The 21,477-nt window shown below is 33.6% G+C and overlaps 1 long non-coding RNA gene across 3 annotated transcripts; it reads right to left on the reverse strand.

The window, feature by feature from the left end:
• Positions 1 to 980: 980 nt before the first annotated feature.
• Positions 981 to 21,175, reverse strand: LOC126975482 (uncharacterized). 3 transcript variants are annotated; one of them, XR_007731725.1, is made up of 6 exons: positions 21,058 to 21,175; positions 20,811 to 20,982; positions 4,529 to 4,583; positions 4,120 to 4,332; positions 3,814 to 3,969; positions 981 to 1,240 (listed from the first exon to the last, which is right to left on the reverse strand). It is a non-coding gene; the product is annotated as an uncharacterized LOC126975482 (long non-coding RNA). The 3 variants fall into 3 exon arrangements; XR_007731723.1 differs by lacking the exon at positions 20,811 to 20,982 and adding an exon at positions 13,314 to 13,485 and having other exon boundaries at positions 21,058 to 21,157; XR_007731724.1 differs by lacking the exons at positions 20,811 to 20,982; positions 21,058 to 21,175 and adding exons at positions 13,314 to 13,485; positions 13,561 to 13,660.
• Positions 21,176 to 21,477: the final 302 nt, after the last annotated feature.

Genomic DNA, 21,477 nt, shown 5'->3' on the forward strand with positions numbered 1-21,477 from the left:
TATTTCTAGTAACTAGTCTAACCCGTGCAATATGTTTTGGATAACATTGTTTCTTCCAGTATATTTTTGTATGTAAGTCTGTCTATATTTGTTTCTACCAGCTTAGCAGTTCCAACACTATGTCTATGAACATACCCTGTTTATTATTGATTCTTCAAAAAAGAATATTTTTCTACTGTCTAACCGTCCAGTTTTCATACCTTCTGGCAAATGCAAGCCGGGCTTGACTATGACGCCGTTTCGACATGGACACCTTCCTTGCTATCCTACCGTGCAACCTTTCTTCTACCAAACGCCTTTGAATAGTGCGTACCGAGATTGCTGAAGGGAAGCTTCAAATATTCTTTGATGTCTTTATAAACTTTGGAACGATTTTGTTTGATGTTTACTATTGTTTAACCTACGATATGCGATAATCTCGACGAGACAAATTTCTCTTTTTAGGTACACGCGGAACATTTGAAGTTGTTTGATACGTGGCAAAATGCTTCACAGCGTGCTAAAAGTCATCGTTTTAGAGTATTGCAAGATGGTCGGCTATATTTTGATACGAGCAAAACCTTCTCGTGATGTTTTATAATTACATTCCTTATAGATTTATAGCAACAAATTTTTTCCCATTGCTTTCATTTGAAGCAATCACCGTCAAGACTTAGCAGCACTAAATGGCGGGAAAATAATAGAAATATCGACCTACAACCAGAGAGCCATAGAGTATTGAGTTTAATAATTTTGAATAAAAGAATAAACTGTACGGCGTTCTTAATTTGACCAGCAAGTAAGTAGTAATACTAAGTTCAGGTTTAAGGTATAAAGTTTATCTATTTATTTTTTAGTCAATTATATTTAACAACGAATGTATGTGAAAGTTATGCAATACAGAGAGAAATACAAAAAAATACATGCAATTAGAAATACTTGCGGTTCTTCCTTGTAAATAAGCGTTCTTAATTAAAGAAGCGTCAAAGTGAAACGAAACACTATTTTTAAATTATATTGTCACACACACATATTTAAGATACGAATAAAATGAAATGAAAAATAATCAAAGGAAATATTCTCTTGAATTTATCTTGATTTAATTTTCGCTTTGTGTATGATTTTTAATCCATTCGCTAATACCAGGATCCGCTAAGTTAGTAAAAACTGCAGGCATATATTCATTGCAATCGTAAAGAAAAGACGACAATCCGCAGACTTCCTTGGTACTAGTGACAAAGAGGGGACCGCCGGAATCACCCTGTATAGAAATAAAAATATATTTTAATAATATACATTTAGAAGAAATAATACAGACGACCTAACAGAAAAACAAATATAAAATAAAGAAAATTATACAATAAACCACAATCCGACTAGAAACCGTGTAATTTTCAAAAGTCCCAAATGTCCAGATAAGATTATTATATATGATGCAGCAGTACTAAGTATATTTGACAGTAACATTTTACTTGGCTGTTATAACAATAAATTTCTCTTAATTTATTTTATTTAATGCTCTGTTTCATGCATCAATGTACAAGTAAAGCCACGAATAGGCTACTTCCTACTAATCTATCGAATAAAGATATAATTTGCGTCTCACAATGTATCAATAGGGCTATCTAGCAGATAAGTGCCATTTTAGTTATAGGATGGATCTAGAAGCAATTATCATAGTTATCTGCCGGGCACTTGATAGCCTGACAGAGTGAAAAGTATTTGAAAAAATAATGTCAATTTATAAAATACTAGGGCAGCTCTAGAGGCTAAATAGGGAAGGATTTGTGTAAATGCTAAAAAGAAAAAAGCTTATCTGATCTATATACACACAATATATGCGCCCCACGTTTATGACAACAGAAAAATGTCAATCTGCCGTTTTGCATGGTGGGGGTGGCCATACGAAGAAAATAGGAAAAAAAAGCCATGTGGTGTCGTGCGACACCGGATAGGAACGTAGTTCTAAAAAAATGGGCAGGTTCCATTGAATTCCACTGTTTAAAATAAGAAACGTCAGAAAATTTCTGAAAACTTTTATTTTTAGATGTCGTTGTGCGCGCGCAACGTAATAGTCAAAGAAATTTATTTTCAATAACATCAAAAAGGTATACATTATGTACATGTTTTGCTTTTATGTCAATGTACTTTTGCAGTTATAAACCAATTTAAATATGATTTATTTATTGCATTTTGGTTTGATTTCGCTTTGTTACCAATGCCCTAAATAAATAAAATAAACAATCAATGTAATTTGTCAGAAATGTGTCAAATGTCAATAATTATTACGTGTCAATTATTTATATACAAATAATACTACGTTCCGGACGTTTTTTCCAGGTTAGGGTACCCCTCCGCATCGTCCCATAAGGAATTTTGTTCCAAAATTTTTTACAGTGTGTATCTACGAGAGGATTTTAAGTGAACCTACTTGTAGCTCCTATTCAAAATACTGACGATTTGTATGTGACCAAAAGCTATGACAGATTTTTGAAAATACAAAAAAAACGTGACAATTTGAATTTGAATTTGAATTCACAAGATGCAAGATTGCCCCACGTATATGATTCTGACGTGCTCCCAAAATCCCCACCTCCTCTACTATAATATTTGGTACATGGCTTGATTATGTTATTACTTATGGACAATATTATGAAAGGCTCATGACTATTGATAAGTTGACATTCTCAAACTTCGATACTCGAAAGTGCAAACCCATTATGTCATGATTAATTTTATTGTGAAATAATTAGTAGAAGTGCTAAGATATTATACAAATAGGAAACTGTAAAATATGAAATTTAAATTTGCCTTAAGACCCCTTAAGAATGTGTTACATTATTTCGTATAAAGGTGGAGATTGACTTGTAATATTTTAATGTAATGTATCGCGTTTTTGTAACAGAAACCAAAGACTGACTTGTAACATTACCCTGTAATGTATCATTCGTGGCGAGCACCGCGTGCTCCACTCAACTGTGGGTTTTTTAGCGAATCCCTCTGATTGTTACATTACAAGTCAGTCTTTGCACGTCGACAGAGCAAGTCGCAAGCGCAATCCATTTAGTTTTACACTCACGATTTTCAATGAGTATAATGCAGTGGGACAATGAAAAACCCCTTTTTATTTAACCACAATTACAATGAAAATCAATTTTATGGGACTCCCACTCATGCAAATTTTTATTTGGTTTCTTATAATATTCATTAAATTCGTACCACCATTTTCGTTTCTTTTTTGGTACAAATTGAATATCCAATATAGTTTTCTTTTCTTCTTATTCGAATAACAATAACTTAGTAAAATTAATGAAGCACACACAACGTCTACATCTGCCATTATGAGAAGAAATGGAGCAAACTTGAGCCAAGACCTCGAATGATACATTACAAATATAATATTATGTTACAAGTCAATCTGTGTCATCGAATTGGCCTCGAATTTTACATTACAAACAAACGGTGCAAGTCAGTCTCCACTTTTAGAAATAGTTTTTTTAATTACTGCCTTTAAGCCATCTAGAATATAAATATAGCAGTAAAGTGGTGAGATACACAATCTGTGTTATTCGGAACTTTTATGTAGCCATGAATTTATCTAGCCTATGACAATTGCTACTTTACTTGTACATTGTGAAACAGCCTCTAAGTCTATATGCTTTATGTTGGAAAGGTCATGGGCCACGATATGGTTATTTATTTATTTATATATTCCAGCAAAATATAACTCAACTTTACCAACACAATCCCAGTAAATTCCCGTAAACTTTATTTTTAGAAAATTAGCATACGTCCTGTAAAAAAACGTTTTAATGAATATAAATATATATTTACCCGACATATATTCGAAAATTGAGTGGAACGATCAACAGGAGCTTCTGCACAGACCATTCTAGGTGTAAGATATTTTTTGTAGTCTTTTAAACATTTAGTATAATTTACTTTCTCAAGAAAGGTTGCCTTTAAAAACGCAGAGGGTCGCCCGTATTCCTGAAAACAATATGCGCTCTTATAAAAATACTCATTGAGAACCTAAACGTTTTAATATTTTCTGTCAGTACCGGAGCTTTGTTAGGAGTACACACCTAATGAACCCAAGCCATAAAAATATATAACGAATATAAACGAAGTATTTCTTACTCTTGTAGCGCCCCATCCAGACGCTGTACAGTTTGTACCATCAGCAAGCTCCTTTCCTGGTTTGACGAAGGTGGCTTTGGCTATTTTAACACCATCAAGCTTCAACTTTTTTGATAATTTTACGACTGCTACATCAAAATCAAAATTAGTATTCTTTCCAGGATTGTTATATTTTTCATGCACGGTATAGGTTACATTTATGTATGGATATTTCTGTAATAATATATTATATCAATCTATTGAATACTCTCTCGCATGAGATTGAAAGCAAAAACAATATTATGTTCCTAATGAACTATAATTATAATAACCTACTTTGGAACCTCCAAAGTAGGTTATTATCATCAATGCAAAGGAAGAGCTTAGTTTTGTTAAGCTTTGAAAAGTATTTATGATATTTTTTACTTACTTCTTCCGAATCATCCCATTGGGTAAATCCCACTCTTACTTGAGCTCTTTTGATACTAAAACATAAGAAAAACAATAAATTTCATCAAAGGTAAAAAATATATAGATACTGTATCTGTATGGCTACAACAAGAACTGCAGTCGACAAAATGGGCAAAATATGGAGAAACAGAAACATTACAAAAGCCACAAGGACCAAGCTAATGCGAACGCTTATCTTACTAAATTTTTTATATAACGCTGAAACGTGGACATTGCGAGAGGTTGAAGAGAAGATGATAAACACGAGAATATGGTGCTGGAGAAAGATATTCGAGTATCGTGGACCGAATTTCGTGCCAACGTTTTGATACGCTAGGAGCTAAAAATCAGACACCATTAATATTCCCTTGTGCAATCTCGTATACTCGCCATCTTTGGAATGTGGTCCAAAGAGAGGGCGGCAGTTAGTACATAGGACCTTCTGGACATTCACGATCGCTCTGGCAAGAGCGTATCTGTCATAGCGAAGAAGATATGTACACATTAGACAACTTCAATATAAAAGAGTGGTTTTGCCAAATCAATATGACATTGGCAGGGAACACCTAGCAGAGTTAAAAAAGAGGTGAGTTGACTTGGAGCCTATATATTTAAAAATGTTAAGTTGGGGGAGTGACGGTCTAAAGTCGTCAGTACACGTCGACGAGGTCCGAGTTGCTGCTGCTATAAACCCTGTGCCTAAAACACATATTCTGTAAGATTTCGTTAGTGTTTTACATCCCATACCATTAAATGATGAATTCAGGTTTCTTTAAAAGTAGATACTAAAAACTAAGACGTCATTTTGTGCTAAAACTATGATAATCAAGCTCATTTTCTTTTGAATGCAGAAACTAATTTATGGATTTTCTCATCTTACTTTATCTGCTAAAACTCAGATATTTATTTATAATAGCTGATACATATACTTAAAAAACTATTTACAAAAATACAAAAAATGGAAAAGAGGTGTTGCCGAGTCACTTCTTTTGGAAAATGTTAAGGAATGTAAACAAAATTTCAAATTCAGTGTTGTTAGCCCAGCAGAAATAATTAAAACTTTCAGATCCTTAGAAATGAAAAAAACTGCTAATATATGGGGCATATCTGTAAAAATAATAAGATCTGTTATTGACGTCATGGCACTATATCTAGCACTAGTTTTTAATAGCTGTATTGAACATGGCGTGTTTTCTGACATTCTGAAGTATAGTAAAATTACACCAATATTTAAATCGGGACTCACTTCTGACCCGAATAACTATCGCCCTGTTTCAATGTTGCCGACCCTAAGTATATTTTTTGAAAAAAACATTTTAAGCCAAATGCTTACTCACTTTAACGCTAATTATAAGTTACTTCATATAAAACAATTTGGCTTTACTAGGGGACGCTCAACTACGGATACAGGTGTTGAACTCATCAGGAATATTTTTGAGGCCTGGGAGGAATCACAGAATGCAATTGGTATCTTCTGTGATTTATCTAAGGCTTTTGATTGTGTTCAACATTCAACGCTGGTCAGGAAGCTATGTCACTATGGTATAAGAGGATCTGCACTCGATCTTCTTTTTTCTTTTTTTTTATATGGAATAGGAGGACAAACGAGCGTACCTGTTGTGAAGTGATCACAGCCGCCCACAATCTCTAGCAACACCAAAGGAATCACAGGAGCGTTGCCGGCCTTTAAGGAAGGTGTACGCGCTTTTTTTGAAGGTACCCATGTCGTATCGTCCCGGAAACACCGCACAAGTAAGGTCATTCCACAGCTTTGTAGTACGTGGAAGAAAGCTCCTTGAATGGAGGACCGCCACACATCCAGATGGTGAAGATGATAACCTAACTTGTGGCGTGTCGTGCGAAGGTGGAATTCGGCGGTAGGAATCAGGTTAAACAGCTCTTCGGAACACTTGATATGATAAATGCGGTGGAAGACACACAATGAAGCGACGTCTCTACGCAACGCCAAGTGATCCAGCCGTTCACAGAGCACTGGGTCCCCGACAATTCGAGCTGCTCTGCGTTGCACGCGGTCAAATGGATCGAGCTGATACTGGGGTACGCCAGACCAGAGATGACAGCAATACTCCATGTGGGGCCGGACCTGTGCTTTGTAGAGCGCTAGTATGTGGGCCGGCTTGAAGTATTGTCCTGCTCTATTAATGACGCCCAGTATCTTTGAAGCCAATTTGGCTTTGCCCTCAAGATGTCCACGAAATTGGCAATCGCTCGAGATTTCGAGACCCAGTATTCCGATACTAGGCGAGGCTTTAAGGGAAGTGTTGTCGAAAAGCGGTGATACAACAAATGGGGTTTTTTTAGTGGTAAACGCGCAAACTTGAGTCTTCTGGGGGTTAAATTGGACAAGGTTCAATTTACCCCATTTCGCGACCTTCTCAAGAGAGGACTCGATAGAGGACACAAGTTTCTCCCGACACTGGTCGACGATTTCCCGAGAGAGACCTTCATAGCCTTTGTATACGGCATCACCAGTGCTGTCGTCTGCATAGCAATGAATGTTGGAGGTATCCAACATATCATTGATATGCAGAAGAAACAGCGTGGGAGATAGCACACAGCCCTGGGGCACTCCAGCATTCACGGGCTTCGGGTTCGAGCAATATCCGTCGACAACGACCTGAACGCTGCGCCCAGTGAGGAAGCTGGAGGTCCCCTGGACGAGTCTGGCCCGATTGTGCTGACGTCAAAAGGCGGCAGCGGGACTCTCCCACTTCTAAAAAGCCCTTAGTCGCCTCTTACGACACCCATGGGCCTGGGACTCCCCTATTCTTTTTACGCCCCGGGGAAAGTCTTCTGATCTCATATTTAAATAATAGGATTCAGAGGGTCTCTCGGTATGGGGGTACCACAAGGGTCTATTCTTTGACCCTTCCTCTTCCTAATTTATAAAAATGATCTACCTAACCTTGTAGAAAAAAACACAAGATGGTATTGTTTGCGGATGACACTTCACTTATATTCAAAGTGAAACGAAGCCAAGTTTTATATGACGAAGTAAACAATGCTCTATCTGACATCGTGTACTGGTTTAGCGCCAATAACTTATTGTTAAATAGTCATAAAACCAAATATATTAAATTCACCACGCCAAATGTCAAAAATGTAGATGCGAATATTTTTTTAAATGGACAGGTGGTAAGACCAGTGGAATCTGCTGTATTTCTTGGCATTACTCTTGATTCCAAATTGCAGTGGGGCCCCATTATTGAAGGATTGGCGAATAGGCTTAGTTCTGCAGATAAGCGGTTAAGAAAATTAGACGGTTAACTGACATAGATACGGCGAGATTAGTATACTTTAATTATTTTCATAGTATTATGTCCTGTTATATGTGGTATATTGTTATGGGGCAGTGCAGCCGATATTAATACCATCTTTGTGCTGCAGAAGAGGGCTATTCGCGCGATTTATAACCTAGGTCCTAAAGAATCATTAAGAGAAAAATTTAAAGAAATAAACATTTTGACTGTTGCTTCTCAATTCATTTTTGATAATGTTCTGTATGTTCATAAGCACATTGAGGAATTTTCTAGAAACTGTGACATTCATAATGTTAACATGAGGAACAAACATAAACTTGTTATGCCTACTACTCGGTTGGGTCGAGTTAGCAAGTCTTTAGTTGGGCGATGTATATGCTTCTACAATATGATCCCAGAAAATGTACAAAGCAAATGTGTTACGTAATTTAAAAGAATTGTTAAAAAACGATTGTGTGGGAAAGGTTATTACAGCATAAACGAGTTTCTTAATGACACTACGGACTGCGAATAAAGCGAACACCCTCAGGCTCTTTAATTATAAATGTTTATTGTACGATATCACATTGTAATCCATATTTTATATTAAAAAAAAGCCCGCTGAGTTTCTTGCGCCAATTCTTCTCAGGTCTGAGGCAGTCTCTTTTGTATGGCTAGTAGTTTTTGACATTCAATAAGTGATTTTAAATCCTATTTTGTATTAAAATATTTGAATTTGAATTTAGAGGAATCCTTATAAAAGGAAACACTTTGAAAGCTATTTCTCTACATCAATACACCAAAAATACAGATTTGACTCCGGGAATGCTGGAAGAAGTGAAAACTTTAAGTAGCATTTATTTGGTTAAATACAATATTAGTTTAGTGCGTTATCGTACACAAAAATTATAATTTATGTAACATAAAAATATTAACACTTCGGGGGTCTACTCGCAAAATCGACAACGATATATTCGGAACGATACGATAATACCCCGAATACTTATATTATATTATATCGCTCCCACCCTACTCAAACAAATGTTCGTATTCCGTATCGTTTATCGTACCAACATCGTAATCATGGACTAATATTTTGATTTTTTTTTACGATGTTAGAGTCAATGAATTATGAGCAAACCTTGAAAAACTAAATATTATCTGTGCTATGTCGCTGTTAAGTTTCAAAAGTCAAAACATAATTTAGGCGCTAAGGACCATACCAGACTCTGCACCACCAATTTGCATCATTTCCACTAAATGTAAATACTCAAAAAATATGTAATGAATATAATATGACCATTTAAAATCAAATAAATAATACAAAACTAGCGGATAATAAAATATAAAAAAAAGTGATTCAACCCTTCTCGTCCACTTCCAATTTCTCAGCCGGTCATTTGCATTACTTTCTACGCATAAACCATCAACAAAATAACTTAAATTACTTTGTAGTAAAAAAACCTGTTGAATAGTAAATCACAATTATTTTTAAAATATTTATTAAGTATGTATATAGTCTGGCAAATATATCTATACAACTTGAAACGATAATAGCAACGACAGCCTAGAAGGTGTCGTTGAGATTATTGTAAAAGTGACGTTTGATTATTTGTTATTATTATACAAATTCTAATATTCGTCTCTGACATTTTTAACCGACTTCAAAAAAGGAGGAGGTTCTCAATTCGTCGGTACGATTTTTTTTTTATGTTTGTTACCTCAAAACTTTCGACTGGCTGAACCGATTTTCATAATTCTTTTTTTATTTTATGTTGGTGCTTCCCGTGTAGTCCCATTGCAGGTCCAGATGAGAAAACCATAAAAGTCTTAAATTTGCTATACATACGTATAGCAAAGTGGATGATAAATTTACGAATAACTCAATATCGCGCCAACCGATTTCGATATTTCTTTTTTTTTTTTGGAAAGGATATACTTCAAAAATAGTTTAGTGAGAGTTTGGTTAGGTTCTGATTACGGAATCCATGATTGAATTATTAGTTAGTGTACTTCAAATTCACTAAAAATCATAAAATATTTTTTTAACAAAAAACAACTGACTTCAAAAACACTATTTCAAAACAATAGACTTAATATGCACTAAAAAGTATAAGAATAATTGCGTATCTTTATACCATCTGAGCAATTAATCTAATTCTTGTTACGATTATTGTAATTTTTGGAGTCGGTGTCATCCAAGATAGATTTGTAACTACATACATGGTTATAGGTGAGATGTGCTTGAGTTGTGAGACACCAATTCCAAAAATGACAATAATCGTAACTAGTTTCGACATACTCCATTAGTTTCGACATACTCCTAAAATCGAACTCTTACAATAATTTTACATTATAAAGTGTATCTCTCAGAACAATCAACTTTCATCCATAATAAACGATAATAATATTTCACGGCTGACATTCGATCCCTCGATCTCGCGGTGTTTCGGTTTCGCAATCACAATGATTAGGGATGTTATAATAATGGAAAAGAATCGATTAAATAAAAATCGATTTTTTAGTATTCAAATTTAATCGATGTGACAAAAATCGATTTTAATAACAATAAATAATCTATGTCTGCGAATCGAAAAAATCTATGTTTTGCATTATTTAAAAGTACATGTTTTTCATATTCCAATAATAATCCTAAGAGATTCATATTAACAATTTATCAGATGAAAATCAAATAAAATTATATGAATTAAAAATAACCAATTCAAAACTAAAAGAAGGAAATGTTCTTTTAAAAAGTTCAAGGTAAGGAATAAGAAAACCAAATAGCATTATTGATACAAATTTTAGTACTATTAAACGTTTTATTTATTGTAATTAAAATGAAATGATGAGCATCCCAACATAACGACAAACTTATTGTCTCAAAAACTAAACAATAAATCAAATAAAAAAAAATTGCCATAAATGTCAAGTCCTATTATTTTTAAAATTGACTAATTTTAAAATGAGAATCATAAAAACTTATCGATTCTTCTATTATCTCAAAAACTAAACTTAAATACAAATATTTCGTTAATCTTCAAGTTTAAACAATAAAATAATAGTTACTTACCGGACATTTGGTCTTATTTAAATTTGACTAGTACTATAATAAAATACTTAAAGGATCAGCAACAAATCCTGAATCGATCCAAAAATCGATTTAAAAACGTAATTTATACAATCGATTTACTAAAAATCGATTTAAACACGTAATTTATGTAATCGATTTACTAAAAAGCGATGAATCTATACATGTACAGTGTAAAATTTGAGTGTCTGTTTGTAATATTGAAATAACCGTTTTTACTACATGTAAATGAATATATATACGGTACATATACCAAAATAACATTTTAACAATTTTGTCAGTCTGTCTGTTTGTTCCGGCTAATCTCTGAAATGGCTGGACCTATTTTGACGGGACTTTTATTGGCAGGTTTATTAATAAGCTTATGTAATAAGGAGTAACTTAGGCTACGTTTATTTTAGTAAAATTCTTTTATTTTAGAAAAATAATTTAATGTTGCAATGTACAAGAGACGGTTTAACTCTAAAAATAATTTATATGGCAAAAGAACGTTTGCCGGGTCAGCTAGTATCACTATAAAATCGATGATAAAAAATAGATTATAAGAAAATAATAATCGATTTAAAATAAAATCGATTATTTACTAACATTCCTTAGAATGATTCAACCACATGTTCATGTCCAATGAACGTATGATCATTAAGTCACAATAGCCGAACTATAATTAAGTAGTATAAATCTTTCATCAATAATTTCAACGACTCTCTTTCGAATATTTGATCAGGCCACGTGTCCTGTACTACTAAAAGTACTCTACGCCGTTTAAGTTTTCACTTTAAGAACTAAAGTAACATAATACCGATAAGCAAGTAAATATTGGGTGTTTGTAACAAATATTCGCAGAAGAAGAAAACAATTGAAAAGAGTATTTTATTATGTTCAACAGTTATGATCTTCGAGTACAGGAGGCAGGCCAATTGTTTTTGCAACTTGCCAATAACCACCATTTCTTTTTCTCGGACTATATAAAATAGCTTGTGTAGTTTGAATCGGTGGGAACCAAACTATCTCTGTTGATGCCGGGGAACTGGCTAGGACAATTAGTTATGTAAAGTCAAATGTTAACATTTTTTTAACAATAAACATCGCTAGACAAACTTCGACATGAGTGTGAACAATACTTGGAACGTAAGCATAACGGGGTGGTATATTGTTAGTTACTTAATCCCTTTCGAGCTCTAGTTTGTTAGGCTCTCTATGTAGTAAGGCTTATTATTACATTATGTTAGGAATATTTGGTAAAAAATTGTATTTAATGTAGTTTTTTATGTTAAAATAATTCCAAAACCTTTCAACTCACTGTGATCGATGTACTAGATTTAGATATTCTAGTTAAAAAAAATTAAGTGAGTTAGTTATTGTGGTGCATCAATCAACACTGTGAAAAATAAATGTATAATGGGAACATCATTTCAACATTATTAAAATACATAAAATACTTTGTTAAGCGTAGTTCTAGATGTCAGGATAAACCAGCCACCACAGGAGTACACGATCGCTAGCATACCGCGAGGACAAGCCATCATTACCTCTCTCGAACATAATTTAGGAAAAGAAATGTCCCACCCCATGACTTCGCCACAAGTGCCATTTAAGCGAGTATAACGAAGCCTTCCACAATAACTCAACCAAATAACAAGAAAAAATTATCGTGTACCTACATAGTATAATAGAATGCTCACTAAATACCCATCAATACAATTATTAAGTTTTCGTAAATTATTAAGGTCTCACATTCGTAATAGTGATGTCGTCATCGGATCTACTACGACGTGTTGAGATCGACTAATGTATTTAACACTCGGGTGAGGTAATAACTACGTGCATGCATATTATGTACGTACAACCTAGACCGTCGTAGTTTATCTCATTAAGCTATTGGGCCCGGGGATGCTCATCTTCAGGAGGGTCTCCGAAACAAGGTCAAAAATGGGTCTACCAATTAAAGAGTCATGACCTCCTGGACTAAATTCACGTGTGATTTTAGACCGCAGGCGCGATGACTTTGAATAAGCCTACGGATTCCCACATAAAACTCTATAGGGAGTGGCCGTGGAGAGATGGCACGCTTAGCGTGCGACGGAGGTGATAAAGGATTGGGCGATTAATTGCCCTTCTTTTTTACAGATACGTATGGCACTGAAACTACCTACGACTCGCATACTGGTATGCCCCCGATATAAAGCTAGTTTAAACTCACTAACATCATTTCATGTCGGTTAAGGCTCACGGGTTTTTCACTGGCTTTTTGATGATTTTTGCATAAAATTATTTTATGTCACTTAATTATAGTTCCCCCACCCTCGACCATTAGTCTGGCGAACACATCTTGTGCAATCCTAGGTGAGACTAATTCGACGACAGTTATGACTAAATTGAGAACTAAAATGGTAAATTAAAATAAAAACACATACTCTTCGAGACAATGTGCGGCAGTCACAATATATTCTTCATCATATATGACTCCTCCACAAGTATTCTTATCTGTTAACACGAAAGCTTGAAAGGGAACTTCTTCAATGCCGATGTAACGCCCACCCACGATTTTATTATCTGTGGTATCATCGACTGAGTAGCTGAACACATCTGAAATAAATAAATAAAACTTGTACATTCTGGTATACACAAAAAACACAAGATTCGCTTAATTTGGGGATAAACCTTTTAGTAACACAAGTAATAATAATTGTCTCCCCCACATAGTTTGAAATTTCTGATGCTGTATCGTTTTGTATCTTCAAGTTAACAATGTAAAGTATGATAATATACTACACCCTCAGCTCTATTTATACCATAAATTTACTTAAGTTAAAGCTGTAGTCTTGCATAATTTAACAAAGTAATTTCCCTTCCTATAATTACTTCTAGAGTTAAATGAACATTTTGGCACAGTTGTCATATGTACCAGTATGTAAACTAAGCCTTGTTGATAAAATACTTACCTACACTTGCGTACATTCCATTGAAGCAATAGGGTTGTCAGGTTATTTTTCTAACCAAGTTTTAAAAAAGGAGGAGGTTCTCAATTAGACTGTATTTTTGGAACGAAGTTCCTTATGGGGCGTTGCAGAGCGTAAAAAAGTAAAAAGCGTAAGTAGTATTTTTATGTATAGTGTATGTATGATGGCTATAATGTGTCTAATGCAATATTATATAGTCTACATGATGACTTTTATATATTTTCAAAAGATTTTATTGTATGTTTTTCTTGGAAAAATATTTTTTGGAATATCTTTTTTTAATTTTCATTGAAATATTGAAAAGAAACTTTGAAATATGTGATTTGAAGATTTGTCCGTTGAAGTTTCACTTCTACCACAGTCTAGAGAAACTCTTCCCTGCAGTCATCGCAATTATCGTATTTATGAGTGTAAGAATAATTAACATCTATTTCGAGATACAAAATGGTGGATATGACTTTTTGAATAAAATCAATATAGGTATCATTTTTAAGGTTTACGGGAGTGTTGATAACGAATATGACATCTATTTTGAGATCCAAGATGACGGATGTGACTTTTACAATAAGATCAAAATGGGTATAATTTTCGAGATTTACGGGAGTGTCAATTACAAATATGACGCCCATTCCAAGATCAAAGATGTGACATTTTCAATAAAATCAATATGAGGTGGTGGTGGTGGAGTATCAGTGAATATACAATTCTTTTTCAAAAGCCCAGCATTACCGGCTTCAACACCCTCGAGAATCATGAAAACAGCTCCCATGAAAAAAAATGTTGATAATTTCAAATTTCATGTAGCTCCAACTTGGATTTACATTATGACAGCCCTATCAGTTTCAACATTCTCAAAAACGATGAAAACGACACCCATGACGAAAAAGTTATTATTTTCATGCAGCCGTCATCTTGGATTTACATCATGACAGCACTACCATATTGAGCACCCTCAAAAACCATGAAAACGACCCCTGTGACGAACAAGTTGATAATTTTTTGCATCTCCCATCTTGAATTTTCATTTTGACAGCACTAGCTAGTATTTATTTCAACACCCACAATAACCATTACAAAACACAAGTGGGTAATGTAAAAGCAAGCGAAGCAAGCTTCAGACTTCCTTAGTAACTCGTAACCTTCATTTCAAGGTATTTTAATCTCAAGATATAAATATCTGAAATCAAAAACGCATATCTACTGATTCTGTGTGTTAAAGTTTCTTTTGTAAACAATGCTCTATCTGACATCGTGTACTGATTTAGCGCCAATAACTTATTGTTAAATAGTCATAAAACCAAATATATTAAATTCACCACGCCAAATGTCAAAAATGTAGATGCGAATATTTTTTTAAATGGACAGGTGGTAAGACCAGTGGAATCTGCTGTATTTCTTGGCATTACTCTTGATTCCAAATTGCAGTGGGGCCCCCATATTGAAGGATTGGCGAATAGGCTTAGTTCTGCAGATAAGCGGTTAAGAAAATTAAACGGTTAACTGACATAGATACGGCGAGGTTAGTATACTTTAATTATTTTCATAGTATTATGTCCTGTTATATGTGGTATATTGTTATGGGGCAGTGCGGCCGATATTAATACCATCTTTGTGCTGCAGAAGAGGGCTATTCGCGCGATTTATAACCTAGGTCCTAAAGAATCATTAAGAGAAAAATTTAAAGAAATAAACATTTTGACTGTTGCTTCTCAATTCATTTTTGATAATGTTCTGTATGTTCATAAGCACATTGAGGAATTTTCTAGAAACTGTGACATTCATAATGTTAACACGAGGAACAAACATAAACTTGTTATGCCTACTACTCGGTTGGGTCGAGTTAGCAAGTCTTTAGTTGGGCGATGTATATGCTTCTACAATATGATCCCAGAAAATGTACAAAGCAAATGTGTTACGTAATTTAAAAGAATTGTTAAAAAACGATTGTGTGGGAAAGGTTATTACAGCATAAACCAGTTTCTTAATGACACTACGGACTGCGAATAAAGCGAACACCCTCAGGCTCTTTAATTATAAATGTTTATTGTACGATATCACATTGTAATCCATATTTTATATTTAAAAAAAAGCCCGCTGAGTTTCTTGCGCCAATTCTTCTCAGGTCTGAGGCAGTCTCTTTTGTATGGCTAGTAGTTTTTGACATTCAATAAGTGATTTTAAATCCTATTTTGTATTAAAATATTTGAATTTGAATTTAGAGGAATCCTTATAAAAGGAAACACTTTGAAAGCTATTTCTCTACATCAATACACCAAAAATACAGATTTGACTCCGGGAATGCTGGAAGAAGTGAAAACTTTAAGTAGCATTTATGTGATTAAATACAATATTAGTTTAGTGCGCAATCGTACACAAAAATTATAATTTATGTAACATAAAAAAATTAACACTTCGGGGGTCTACTCGCAAAATCGACAACGATATATTCGGAACGATACGATAATACCCCGAATACTTATATTATATTATATCGCTCCCACCCTACTCAAACAAATGTTCGTATTCCGTATCGTTTATAGTAACTACATCGTAGTCATGGACTAATATTTTGATTTTTTTTTACGATGTTAGAGTCAATGAATTATGAGCAAACCTTGAAAAACTAAATATTATCTGTGCTATGTCGCTGTTAAGTTTCAAAAGTCAAAACATAATTTAGGCGCTAAGGACCATACCAGACTCTGCACCACCAATTTGCATCATTTCCACTAAATGTAAATACTCAAAAAATATGTAATGAATATAATATGACCATTTAAAATCAAATAAATAATACAAAACTAGCGGATAATAAAATATAAAAAAAAGTGATTCAACCCTTCTCGTCCACTTCCGATTTCTCAGCCGGTCATTTGCATTACTTTCTACGCATAAACCATCAACAAAATAACTTAAATTACTTTGTAGTAAAGAATCCTGTTGAATAGTAAATCACAATTATTTTTAAAATATTTATTAAGTATGTATATAGTCTGGCAAATATATCTATACAACTTGAAACGATAATAGCAACGACAGCCTAGAAGGTGTCGTTGAGATTATTGTAAAAGTGACGTTTGATTATTTGTTATTATTATACAAATTCGAATATTCGTCTCTGACATTTTTAACCGACTTCAAAAAAGGAGGAGGTTCTCAATTCGTCGGTATGATTTTTTTTTATGTTTGTTACCTCAAAACTTTCGACTGGCTGAACCGATTTTGATAATTCTTTTTTTATTTTAAAGTTGGTGCTTCCCGTGTAGTCCCATTGCAGGTCCAGATGAGAAAACCATAAAAATCTTAAATTTGCTATACATACGTATAGCAAAGTGGATGATAAATTTACGAATAACTCAATATCGCGCCAACCGATTTCGATATTTCTTTTTTTTTTTTGGAAAGGATATACTTCAAAAATAGTTTAGTGAGAGTTTGGTTAGGTTCTGATTACGGAATCCATGATTGAATTATTAGTTAGTGTACTTCAAATTCACTAAAAATCATAAAATATTTTTTTAACAAAAAACAACTGACTTCAAAAACACTATTTCAAAACAATAGACTTAATATGCACTAAAAAGTATAAAAATAATTGCGTACTTTTATACCATCTGAGCAATTAATCTAATTCTTGTTACGATTATTGTCATTTTTAGAGTCGGTGTCATCCAAGATAGATTTGTAACTACATACATGGTTATAGGTGAGATGTGCTTGAGTTGTGAGACACCAATTCCAAAAATGACAATAATCGTAACTAGTTTCGACATACTCCATTAGTTTCGACATACTCCTAAAATCGAACTCTTACAATAATTTTACATTATAAAGTGTATCTCTCAGAACAATCAACTTTCATCCATAATAAAGGATAATAATATTTCACGGCTGACATTCGATCCCTCGATCTCGCGGTGTTTCGGTTTCGCAATCACAATGATTAGGGATGTTATAATAATGGAAAAGAATCGATTAAATAAAAATCGATTTTTTAGTATTCAAATTTAATCGATGTGACATAAATCGATTTTAATAACAATAAATAATCTATGTCTGCGAATCGAAAAAATCTATGTTTTGCATTATTTAAAAGTACATGTTTTTCATATTCCAATAATAATCCTAAGAGATTCATATTAACAATTTATCAGATTAAAATCAAATAAAATTATATGAATAAAAAATAACCAATTCAAAACTAAAAGAAGGAAATGTTCTTTTAAAAAGTTCAAGGTAAGGAAAACCAAATAGCATTATTGATACAAATTTTAGTACTATTAAACGTTTTATTAATTGTAATTAAAATGAAATGATGAGCATCCCAACATAACGACAAACTCATTGTCTCAAAAACTAAAATATAAATCAAATAAAAAAAAATGCCATAAATGTCAAGTCCTATTATTTTTAAAATTGACTAATTTTAAAATAAAATATTTAAAATGAGAATCATAAAAACTTAACGATTCTTCTATTATCTCAAAAACTAAACTTAAATACAAATATTTCGTTAATCTTCAAGTTTAAACAATAAAATAATAATTACTTACCGGACATTTGGTCTTATTTAAATTTGACTAGTACTACAGTAAAATACTTAAAGGATCAGCAACAATCCTGAATCGATCCAAAAATCGATTTAAAAACGTAATTTATACAATCGATTTACTAAAAAGCGATGAATCTATACATGTACAGTGTAAAATTTGAGTGTCTGTTTGTAATATTGAAATAACCGTTTTTACTACATGTAAATGAATATATATACGGTACATATACCAAAATAACATTTTAACAATTTTGTCAGTCTGTCTGTTTGTTCCGGTTAATCTCTGAAATGGCTGGACCTATTTTGACGGGACTTTTATTGGCAGGTTTATTAATAAGCTTATGTAATAAGGAGTAACTTAGGCTACGTTTATTTTAGTAAAATTCTTTTATTTTAGAAAAATAATTTAATGTTGCAATGTCCAAGAGACGGTTTAACTCTAAAAATAATTTATATGGCAAAAGAACGTTTGCCGGGTCAGCTAGTATCACTATAAAATCGATGATAAAAAATAGATTATAAGAAAATAATAATCGATTTAAAATAAAATCGATTGTTTACTAACATTCCTTAGAATGATTCAACCACATGTTCATGTCCAATGAACGTATGATCATTAAGTCACAATAGCCAAACTATAATTAAGTAGTTAGAAGTATAAATCTTTCATCAATAATTTCAACGACTCTCTTTCGAATATTTGATCAGGCCACGTGTCCTGTACTACTAAAAGTACTCTACGCCGTTTAAGTTTTCACTTTAAGAACTAAAGTAACATAATACCGATAAGCAAGTAAATATTGGGTGTTTGTAACAAATATTCGCAGAAGAAGAAAACAATTGAAAAGAGTATTTTATTATGTTCAACAGTTATGATCTTCGAGTACAGGAGGCAGGCCAATTGTTTTTGCAACTTGCCAATAACCACCATTTCTTTTTCTCGGACTATATAAAATAGCTTATGTAGTTTGAATCGGTTGCAACCAAACTATCTCTGTTGATGCCGGGGAACTGGCTAGGACAATTAGTTATGTAAAGTCAAATGTTAACATTTTTTTAAAAATAAACATAGCTAGACAAACTTCGACATGAGTGTGAACAATACTTGGAACGTAAGCATAACGGGGTGGTATATTGTTAGTTACTTAATCCCTTTCGAGCTCTAGTTTGTTAGGCTCTCTATGTAGTAAGGCTTATTATTACATTATGTTAGGAATATTTGGTAAATAATTGTATTTAATGTAGTTTTTTATGTTAAAATAATTCCAAAACCTTTCAACTCACTGTGATCGATGTACTAGATTTAGATGCTTGTTAAAAAAAATTAAGTGAGTTAGTTATTGTGGTGCATCAATCAACACTGTGAAAAATAAATGTATAATGGGAACATCATTTCAACATTATTAAAATACATAAAATACTTTGTTAAGCGTAGTTCTAGATGTCAGGATAAACTAGCACCACCACAGGAGTACACGATCGCTAGCATACCGCGAGGACAAGCCATCATTACCTCTCTCGAACATAATTTAGGAAAAGAAATGTCCCACCCCATGACGCCGCCACAAGTGCCATTTAAGCGAGTATAACGAAGCCTTCCACAATAACTCAACCAAATAACAAGAAAAAATTATCGTGTACCTACATAGTATAATAGAATGCTCACTAAATACACATCAATACAATTATTAAGTTTTCGTAAATTATTAAGGTCTCACATTCGTAATAGTGATGTCGTCATCGGATCTACTACGACGTGTTGAGATCGACTAATGTATTTAACACTCGGGTGAGGTAATAACTACGTGCATGCATATTATGTACGTACAACCTAGACCGTCGTAGTTTATCTCATTAAGCTATTGGGCCCGGGGATGCTCATCTTCAGGAGGGTCTCCGAAACAAGGTCAAAAATGGGTCTACCAATTAAAGAGTCATGACCTCCTGAACTAAATTCACGTGTGATTTTAGACCGCAGGCGCGATGACTTTGAATAAGCCTACGGATTCCCACATAAAACTCTGTAGGGAGTGGCCGTGGAGAGATGGCACGCTTAGCGTGCGACGGAGGTGATAAAGGATTGGGCGATTAATTGCCCTTCTTTTTTACAGATACGTATGGCACTGAAACTACCTACGACTCGCATACTGGTATGCCCCCCGATATAAAGCTAATTTAAACTCACTAACATCATTTCATGTCGGTTAAGGCTCACGGGTTTTTCACTGGCTTTTTGATGATTTTTGCATAAAATTATTTTATGTCACTTAATTATAGTTCCCCCACCCTCGACCATTAGTCTGGCGAACACATCTTGTGCAATCCTAGGTGAGACTAATTCGACGACAGTTATGACTAAATTGAGAACTAAAATGGTTAATTAAAATAAAAACACATACTCTTCGAGACAATGTGCGGCAGTCACAATATATTCTTCATCATATATGACTCCTCCACAAGTATTCTTATCTGTTAACACGAAAGCTTGAAAAGGAACTTATTCAATGCCGATGTAACGCCCACCCACGATTTTATTATCTGTGGTATCATCGACTGAGTAGCTGAACACATCTGAAATAAATAAATAAAACTTGTACATTCTGGTATACACAAAAAACACAAGATTCGCTTAATTTGGGGATAAACCTTTTAGTAACACAAGTAATACTAATTGTCTCCCCCACATAGTTTGAAATTTCTGATGCTGTATCGTTTTGTATCTTCAAGTTAACAATGTAAAGTATGATAATATACTACACCCTCAGCTCTATTTATACCATAAATTTACTTTAATTAAAGCTGTAGTCTTGCATAATTTAACAAAGTAATTTCCCTTCCTATAATTACTTCTAGAGTTAAATGAACATTTTGGCACAGTTGTCATATGTACCAATATGGAACCTAAGCCTTGTTGATAAAATACTTACCTGCACTTGCGTACATTCCATTGAAGCAATAGGGTTGTCAGGTTATTTTTCTAACCGAGTTTTAAAAAAGGAGGAGGTTCTCAATTAGACTGTATTTTTGGAACGAAGTTCCATATGGGGCGTTGCAGAGCGTAAAAAA

This window comes from Leptidea sinapis, chromosome 36 (genome assembly GCF_905404315.1).
Source record: "Leptidea sinapis chromosome 36, ilLepSina1.1, whole genome shotgun sequence".
NCBI lineage: Eukaryota > Metazoa > Arthropoda > Insecta > Lepidoptera > Pieridae > Leptidea > Leptidea sinapis.